Genomic DNA, 7,782 nt, shown 5'->3' with positions numbered 1-7,782 from the left:
GCAGGCGGCGACGACGACGTTAACTTCTTTGGTAACGTTGGCAGCATCGCGTCTAGCGTGGTCGTGGCTTCCCTGCCGAGAACATGAGTAAAAGGCGTCATCTGAGTGGCCTCCTGCACTGCGATGTTGTAGGCGAAGATGATGTAAGGCAGGATGACGTCGCTGGTCTTCTGTTCAGTATCGAGAAACATGGCGAACATATCAGCGATAGTTTTGTTCAGGCGCTCGGTCAGTCCGTTGGTCTGCAGGTGGTATGCAGTTGCCCTCCAGTGGCTCGTTCGGCTGTAACCAAAGGATGGCTTGCGTCATATCCACCGTGAATGTTGTTCCTCTCTCCTTGATGGGCACATCGTGGGCGCCGTGTCGCAGAAGAATGCACTCGACGAAAAATTTGGCGACTTCTGCTGCTGCTCCATTTGGTAGGGCTTTCCCTCGGCGTAGTGAGTCAGGTAGTCGGTCGCTATGATGATCCACTTATTTCCAGTCGTTGACTTCGGGAAAGGGCCATGCAAATCCATGCCGATCTGCTGAAAAGGCCTTGAGGGAGGTTAAATTGGGTTCAGAAATCTTGCTTGTCGAGTGGGAGGGGTCTTTAGTCGTTGGCAATCTTCGGCAGGTTTTGACATAATGTGCGACATCGGCAGACAGTCGGTGCCAATAATACTTGTCTTAAATGCTGCCCAGAGTGCGAGAAAACCCGAGATATCCAGCTGTTGGCTCGTCGTGTGAAGCCTGAAGAACTCCTTCGCGCAGACTTGCGGTTACAACAATGAGATGGGGCTTCATTGCGCAAATTAACTTCACGCTATACGCAAGACGCTGAGGCCGCATGGAGGAAGAAAACCCCTGGCTGTGTTGTCCGAACCAGCTCCACATATTTCGAACAGTGATAACACCACGGTTGCAGCAAAGAGGGGGACTTGGCAGCGGGCACTCTCGGTGCGTGCGGATAGCCAAGGGCTTTTTGTTGCGTTGACAGGTAGCAGTTGGATGCAGTTTCTCCTAGCTTCGTCGCCTTTCGCGTGCTCCGTATTACTGGCCGCACCTGTTCCTTGGTCATGTGCGCGTCTCTTACACCTTCTAGGGGCAGAAAGTAACCCTGCAGCGTGCCGGCATCGCGACTCCAGCTTGGCGCGGAGCGCCAATAACAAGGATGATGGCTAGGGCAAAAAAGCAAAGAAAAAAATATGTTTATAGTGGCGCCGCAGAGCAATGTGGAATCAGTCGTGAAGCCCGTACTGGTCCGTACCAAGCGCAGTCAGGCAGTCGTATGCCCAAGTAATGGTAGACGCACTGTGGTTCTCGCGTCACATACCAGGTGCTGCTAAATTTTCTGAAGAGACCTTTACGGGCCCTTGGCGTCCTATGCGGCGGTCTTTAAAGATGCTTTCGAGGCAGGTTCTTGCACGCGACCCAAGCGGCGCTTGCGTCCCGTCGTTCTGAAAGAGCATGCCTCGCGCACCCCGTAACACCACGTCGCATGTACCACGTAGCACCACGTAACATGTACGTATTTGATGCTAAACATTCACCCGGGAAGTGTGGGCCCGCTATTCTGTCGCAGAATATACTACAAAACGTGTTCATCGACCATCGGACCTGGTGCATGTGCTCACGCAGTCGGTGCGAGTTCTCACCAGACCAGTGGTATCCATCATCATCATCAGCCTGACTACCCTCACTGCAGCGCAAAGACCTTTCCCATGTCTATCCAAATTACCCTGCCCTTTGCCAGTTGAGATCACTTTATCCCAGCGAACTTCTTAACCACTTAACTTTTTGCCGCCCTCTGGTACCCTTGCCTTTTTTTGGAATCTACTGAGTTACCCTTAAGTAACAGCGGTTATCTTGCCTTTGTATTACATGCCCTGCCCAAGCCCATTTCTTGCTTTTGATTCGGCTAAACAGTGGTATTTACATTCCAATTACAGCGAAACTGTGCCTCGTCAGTCTAAACATTACGTTCATAAAGAAATATAAGTGTTCACCGCTCTTTATCAGGGCCCACTAGCTGAACTCGAAGCGCTCCTTATAATCATATTCACTGACGCCCTGGTGTACACAAACGTGGTAAGCATGAAAATGGTTCTTGTTGAGTACATTCCACACCGACCCGAAAGAGCGCCGAACGGCCGCAGGGATATGTCGGATCCTGGCGTTGCAGTGTACTCTAACGTAGGCGTGAACATTAATCTTTAAATCTTCAATCAGGATATTTTCATTTGTCTTTATCGGGTGAAGTGCATGCATATCCCGTGGTCTGGAACAGTTTAAACGTATTTTCGAACACAACGCGCGGTGGAGTCCGGAGACAATTGTGCTCGGAAGCGCAGAGTCTTGCGATTTATTTTTTACACACGCGACGGTCTTCACCTTCGCAGCCACCGATCGAGTACGTCTGCCACATCTCCCCATTCAACCCAACGTGGCGCTCACAGTCTATAGCTGCAGTCTCCCAACGGTCTGCAACACTCAAATCTGGCCACGGCACAATCGGGAGCGAGTGTCACCGAGAGATCATCACCGAGATCACCGAGAGAGAGAGAAAAGAAATCGGAGAATTGATTGATGGATATCTCATGACATGCTACACTTCAGCAGTTCTGTGAACTGGAGGTCTCCAATAATTAGCCTTGAGGATTGCGATTGCAACCTACTACAGATACAGAAATTTAACAGTGATAAGCATAATTAACAAAGTTGAATTTAATTCGCTTATTTTGAACTGGAGTTTGAAGTCCCCCAGGCGAAAAGCTGTTTTATGACAGCTTGAAAAGTACCTAGTGGCCCATACAAGGCACCTGTGGTCACAAGTCCACTTCTTCAAACAAAAGTTGAAATAAATACAAAATTCGAAAACAATAGTTTAGTTATATATGAAAATTCCAAGCAAGCGTTCTGCTTCAATTCACATTGAAGACCAGAAAAAAATTGCGGAATTCATACATGTCAAACTTAGTAGTCAGTCGGATAACCATAACCGCCATCGCTCTGTCTCCCGTCCGCCGAGCCGAAACACACTCAGAGAAGGTGGCATCCACTTTACCATTATAGTCATTTTTTTAACGCGAGAGTGTTGAGGCTCCCGTTGAGTAGTGAACCCGGCTGCACTGGCGCTGTCCATGCGGGAGAATGCGGATTGGTTGAAAATGCACTAACATCAAAGGTAAGGTGGTGGAGATGAAAAGCGATTAAAGCATCAAAAAAATTGTGAATATGAGGTCGCCACGTTGCTAAAACATCATTATGACATGCAAGTATGTCAAGCAAATTAATTGCGCTGAAAAGTAAATAGCCGTGAAATGTAAATAGAACGCGTGATCCTTGGGTACCGAATCAAACACGCTTTATACCCTTGGCCATGAGGCACGTTCTTTAAACTTTGTTAAAGGGAGGCCTTCTGTATCTTGACGAACAGTGTTCATGTCTGCGAAGTGGCATAGAAGGAGACACCAGGCTGCTTAAGGAAGCCATTGACGCAGTCGCGTTATACCCTTAAGGCAGAGCTTAAGTTTTTTCCGAATTTTTTTTAAAAAAGCGGTAAGATCTAAAAAAATTAAATGAATTATGTGTATGAGTGTGTGTGTCGAACTAAGCCACGTTGTACTGGTCGGCGTAATTTAAACAGGTCGAAAAGACTAATTAGCGCGATACAAACACATTCTTAGGCAGTGCTTAAGCAAATGGCCTTGTTCATTTAAGGACAACACCCTTCGTGTGCCCGAAGCCCGCAGTGTTACATCCGCTCATTTGTCCAAACCATATCTTTCAGCTGGATAACGGAATACAGCATACCACGTGCTTTGCGCAAGTAATGAACTTTGACCTGAGGCTGGCAGTGCACTTTGAAATTGGCTCTCTTCCCGACGCCTCGGCACAAACTGCCCAGTTTTCTTCAGCCTGCAGAACTTGCCTGAACGCTTGGTCTACTCCCGCGTTTTTTATGCCCAGTGTGTAAACAATATTTAACCGCAAGCCGGCAGAAAAGTTTGGAAGCGCAGGAACGTGTCAGCCGTTCCGTTCGTTCCGTTCTCTTATGCCTGAATTAAGACAATGTGCTGGACGATAGTGGCGTGTGAGATGATGCCCAGACGAGCATAAGAGGCACCAATCGGCCAATGCCGGCGTTGTGGTAGCCTTGATCCTGACACTGGGTAAAGCTTGACGCTTCGGTTTTCATGCTTACGGTTCGATATTACTTCGTCTGAAAGAAAATTGGGGTACCATCTACCATATCATTGGAGCTATTTTTTCTCTTTGCAACCCATTCTGAAAATGAATTCTGCGTTATTTTCTCGTCTCTTTGTTTATAGTTTTTTTTTTTTTGATGAACACTGTTCTTTTGTGAGCGTGTGAAGCATGCAAAGTGCGGGTTGCAACCGACTTTAGCGCCGCTTTGTTCAACCTTCCTCAGCTCTCAGACGCCAGCAATTGGTAAATCACCCGTGGGGGGTGGTTTGCCAATTACAAGAGGTACTATGCACAATGCATGCCGCCGAACATGCTTTCTGCGCCAGTACAAGTCGAGAAGGAAGAAATAACTTCCACAATTGTGGATCGGAGCCGACGTTACAGACAGTCAGTATACCGCCTCGGCATCTGTCGAAAACGCCATTGACAGAGCGCTTCTTAATGCGCCGGCTGTCTGTACAATTTTCTTTTAGCACGTCGGCTCCGGTTAAATGTAAAATGGAGAACATCTAGATCACAGGTGCACTGAGCGTGTTAGCGGCCGCATTATGCTTATATTCGACGGGAATGGGCTGAAAGTTTTGCGCCTAGCCTTCCCCTGTAGAAACACGCAAAGTGAACGAGGGGAAAATATCGGGGTCCTTGCCAACGTTTCGACAAGAGGACCTGTTTTCGTCTGCGGGGAGCGTTCATTATTGGCGGGATTTGAATAAGGCTTTCACTCCGTAGAGCAAAGCCCGGTGAGGGATCAGAGGGCGTGAAGTGGAAAGGGTGTTACGACTGATAGGGTGAATCTTCTCCAGGCATGATAGCTGCTAAAGAGGATTAACCGGTTGACCTGCAAAACTGAGAACAAACATTCCAGCTCAGCAGAAAGGAATCCAGGGTGTGGAGCATGGAGAGATGTCGAACAGGGGTTTCAAAGACTGTGCACCCAGCTGCGACAAGTGACCTTTGTTTGACTTACTAGGTGTACGTTAAAAACTCGGGTATAGGAATTAAGCAGCATGGCAGAAAGAAATGCCGGAAGAAAAAAGAAATCAAAGGAAAAAGAGGACATCAGGACGGATTCAGAGAAAGCGCGAAAGGAAGGCGAGAAAGGAGTGTGAAATCCAAGGGTTCCTGAGAAATGGTAGAAGGAACTGCAGGACATAAAGTAAAAGAAGACCCGCAAATGAAATGAACAGAGAAAAAAAAAGGCAAGGAGAGCAAAAAGACATTGAAGGGGAAAGGACGGGTCGGGGCGGGACGTTACGGTGAAAGAAACTATGACGCGGCCGCATGAAAGACTGGGAAATCCTGTGACCATGTGCACGACCTTTTCAAAGAATAACGCCAGTTCCGGAACGTAGATAAGAGATTCGGTCTCCCTGTATAGGTTTCTGTCTACGATAAACCTCATATGTTCGATCTCTAGTTAAATCTGTGGTAGGACGAAAGCTGTGCGTGCATTCATGCGTCCTTCCATTTCTGTGGGAATTGTGTAATCGAAAAGAACAAAAGGCGAATAATCTTCTTTATCCCCCTTTTCTCTTCAACGCAACGCTTTGTTCAAATTTCGCGAACTCAGATTGGCGGCGTTAGAATCTGTGTAACATATCAGATCATTGTTTGGCCGAAGGCCCCAAGTATCCAAGTATCAGTTAGATCAGAATAGTTGCTGCCATCTAGTGCCAATTTCGGGCACGATTACAAAAAAAAAGCAGTGCGACAGCAAATTAAAACAAATTAGCTTCTCATGTCGAACGAATCATTAAGCAGGATGTCTACCCTAGAGCCGTGTCATAAAGAAACTATAACAAGACCAATCACATCAAGAGGAGCACGAACGTACTGACGGTCAGAGGCACTGCCGTACTTAGCAGATAAATGAAGTATGGAGTGCAGCCTAAGCCACGAATTCCGCCGCCAGTCGTTGCATGTGTGAAAATCCGGTTGCATTGGCGACACCTAATTTGCCCGTACAGAGTTTTATTCGGCCTCGCTGTAATTGGTGTTTTTACGCAGACCCATGGGAAGAAGCAAAGGCTGGCGCGGCTGCTACCAGATTTCTTTACTCCTGCAAAGACGAGGCTAAAAACTTGAAAATTTCATCAACATTACACAAGGTGAGTGTAAAATGAAATTTTTTCGGTCTTAAGTACAAAATTAACTAACAAACACCACACTAATAAAAATAGTTGTACAGTGCAGCACTTTTTTAACGAAGGTACTAGGTTTAGCCCCATAACAGCAACCATGACAGCGAATGAGATAGTAAGATGCGGAAAATAATCTTTTTAATATCGATAACGGAAAACACAATTGCGGCTGGGACCCTGAAAAGTTCCCACCAATTTCCAACGTCGCCATATCTTCATTTAGGCCTTACGAGTATGTTCCGTAGTGTCGAATGCTTCGCCATCGAGAGCGTTACAGATTTGCCTTTGGAAAAAAATACACAGGCGAACAGATATCTGTCCACGCCATGCATTGTCGCTTCATTTGTCTCTCAAGCACTATAGTTTATCTTAGGGCGACGAAGAATCCGTCCTTTGCCTGCGCTAAAAATGACAGACTTTGAGGACTAATATCAATCTAGATCTCACCACCCTACCGTAACTAAATCTTGCCTTGTTGGCCACCTGCACATGCTGCACGTTGCGTGCACAGTATATACCTATTTAATTTTTTTTCCCCATTCGGGCCCTTGAACGCCTGCCTCACGTTCTCACGTTTGTGGAAGAAATTGTTTATGATCCTAAAATTATTTTATTCTGCTGACTCTACAATCAACTCCTATATAAGTAAAACAGCGCCAGACACGGGACGAAGGAAGAACACAGCACAAGGCGGTACTAGCAACTCGATTTTTATTCCGCCAGAAGCGAAATATATATCCGGAAAGTTAAAAAACATAAATATAAACAGTACAAACACTCAGATACATAAAGTGCAGTCATTACAGGTGCGTGCACAAGTCACAAGGTTAGATAGCGAATTTCTTCGTCAAGTAGCTTAATGGATGGCTTGCTGACGCAGTTCTGTCCTCTCTGTTGAATGATTAGTGTATCGTATCGCAACCTGCGTGCGCAAGATAGCGCTGTGCCCTCGCCCTGACTTGATATTGTGTCCCCTCTTTCTTAACCCCCTTGCCACTATTTCTCTTTAAATATGCTCGCTGAATAAACAGCACGGCATTGTTCCCTTCACACTGGCATGCGTCACTTCACTGGACAACGAGACGAAACATGGTGTCAGAAGTGGGATCAGGCTCGGCCTAAGGAACGCCCCTGCACCTAGGACCTGGAACGGCTGCCGGCGGCGTGCTGCTGGAAGCAAGAAATGGAGCGCCTAAGGCCGCCAGAACCACTGCGTCTAACAGGAGACGGCGGTCGAAGTTGGAAGTTGTTCAAACAGAAATTTGAACTCTTTTTGCAAGCAACGTCCAGTTCCAGCAAGCCAGCATCAGAAGCAGAAAAAACCACTGCCAGCAAGCCAGCATCAGAAGCAGCAAAAACTGCACTCTTCCTTAGCGTGGCCGGTGAGGATGCAATTGAAGTGTTCAATAATTTTTTGTTTGCCGACGGGGAAGACAGAGAAGACTACGCC

The sequence above is a fragment of the Amblyomma mixtum genome, chromosome 2 (genome assembly GCF_055824585.1).
Source record: "Amblyomma mixtum isolate Tamu chromosome 2, ASM5582458v1, whole genome shotgun sequence".
NCBI classification, from domain to species: Eukaryota; Metazoa; Arthropoda; class Arachnida; order Ixodida; family Ixodidae; genus Amblyomma; species Amblyomma mixtum.
Note: the sequence above shows the minus strand (reverse complement) of the source record.